Here is a 2,348-nt window from a genome sequence, read left to right on the forward strand (position 1 = left end):
TACATCAACCTCCCTCCACTTCACCAGAGTGACCCTACAGACAAAATAACCACCCACTGACACACACACACACACACACACACACACACACACACACACACATGCAGGTGAGGTTGCACAAAGATAGTACATACTGTCCTCCTATTACCCATCTGTCAATATGCATAACCTATGGTACACAACAGCATGCAGTGCAGCTATAGTCAATCCATGCTAGCAGTATACATGTGTGCTATGCATGTGCTGTGTTAGTAGGTGAGGCCCCTTCCCCTGGATACCACTGCACCCATGTGCACAGTATTGCTGTGCACCTTTTCTGCACCCTGCCATGTACTGTGCACCAAACCTCACAGGTGTACAACCCATTGCTGAATGTGTAGTACTGTGTCAGTTATGTCAGCTCTAATGCTCACAGCCCCTATGTTTTTCAGCAACAAATACCTGGGATAATATGTGGACAGATGTCATTTGTAAATGCCTGATGTCTGGTTTACAGATCTCAACATCAGCGGACCATGTATGACCAAGCCAGTACTATTACACTGACAACCGTCAGTCTATACCCTGGCTATGGGGAGTGTACACACCCTTATTGATATGCCGCACCCTTCCTTGATCTGCCATGGGACTACATCATCACATATATTAACAGTACAGGGGAGTCCTTGGTGGTCTAGTGGTTAGGATTTGGCGCTCTCACTGCCACGGCCCGGGTTCGATTCCCGGTCAGGGAAGCTTCAATGTACCTTTTGGGGTTGGGAGGGTTGCCTAATGGTTAAAATGTTCACCTTACAAACACAAAGTGCAGGGTTTGATTCTCACAAGGGAAAATTTGCTAGGCTTAAAATGGCTCGCAAGGGCAGTTAGCTTAGTATGAACTTATGAATCTATGAACCTATGAGCCTGATATGTGACATATGTCCTGTATATTCACATGCAGTGTCTACAGAATGTGTTAGGTGTACAGATGCTGATCGCGATGCATGCACTCTGTGAATGCATATGTGTGCATACCCTTATCATGATGGTTTATTGCACCTATTGTTATGTGTACTACAGCAGTCACTATCCCTGGCACCCTGGCAGGGGTATACTAGCATGGGCCATCTGCATTGGTCAGTGTATGTTCAATCTGCCCTACACACGTCCCCCAAAGCTGCATGATTGCAAGGTCTACTCATGTGCACATCCCTTGGTGTGCACACACTGCCGTCACTATTGTTGTGGAGGTAAGGTTACATCTGCCACAGTTCCTGAATCTGACTGAGTGCAGATACAGTCATTCTTAGCATCTTTAGGATCCCTGCTGCAGTGCACTGGTGTGTCATGCTGACACCCCCTCCCCACCTTCAGCCTTTTTGCAGATGCTTGACAAGTAAGGCCTACATGTGTGTCAGTTTGCAGTGTCCCATACACTGCACACCACATGTTACAGCCTAGTCCCACCTAATAATGTGGACCACAGTAATATGTTATGCCATAGTGTAAATCTGTAACAGGTGCCATTGTACTACTGGTATATACACTGTTGTTGCATTGTATACAGGTGATGTTTCACATATGTCCCTACTGTAGGCCATGTTTCCCACCATTATGTTAATCCCTGTGAACACATTCCACAATGACAGGATGTTAGTTATCTTGCAGGTGTCTGACATACTCTTCCAATACCCCATCATGGTCACCACTGTGATGCCATGCATTTAACAGCAACAATACATGCACATGTACAGCATGCTTTCTGGGAAGGTGTGTTAGATATGTGCATGGAATATACCATAGCCATTACATGCCCGGTGTATTGGCAAGAATCAACATAAACCATACTCACCAGCTACAGGCTGCTGCCTTGGTGGTATACTGGAGGGACCTACATAAGAGGATGAGAGATGCAAAGTCAGTGGCCACACCTGTGGCATTGCTACAGAGTGGGTGCAACATTACAATACATCAACAGTACATGTCCACAATACTACCATGTATGCGCATCTGTTTATTACTACTATGCAGCAACAAACTATATATATGACATGTCAGATATGCATGATCTACCTGTACAGATGTGGATGCATACACAACAGTGGTCTACTGATGTGCCCTATGGCCTTATCTACACACTCCTCAGCCGGTGTGTGGGTAGCACCCACTTCCACAATGGTGTCTGGCAGTTGTTGGCTGTGTGGACGGGCCGGTGCCATGAGGCTGACGAGGAGCTCCTCAACACACGTCGGGGGGTGGATGGCATGGCCCCCCCCTGTTGTGAGGTGATCCCTCTGGACTGCAGCAGCACACCGACAGGCATTGCGAAGCATGTCAACAATGATGCTGGACCTGCTCATAACTGCGGT

At 47.1% G+C, this 2,348-nt stretch overlaps 1 non-coding gene across 1 annotated transcript; it reads left to right on the plus strand.

Moving 5' to 3' along the window:
* The first annotated feature begins 662 nt into the window (after window positions 1-662).
* TRNAE-CUC lies at window positions 663-734 on the plus strand. The gene has a single exon. It is a non-coding gene; the product is annotated as a tRNA-Glu (tRNA).
* Window positions 735-2,348: the final 1,614 nt, after the last annotated feature.

Source organism: Protopterus annectens, chromosome 17.part0, assembly GCF_019279795.1.
Source record: "Protopterus annectens isolate FY-2018-M chromosome 17.part0, PAN1.0, whole genome shotgun sequence".
NCBI classification, from domain to species: Eukaryota; Metazoa; Chordata; order Ceratodontiformes; family Protopteridae; genus Protopterus; species Protopterus annectens.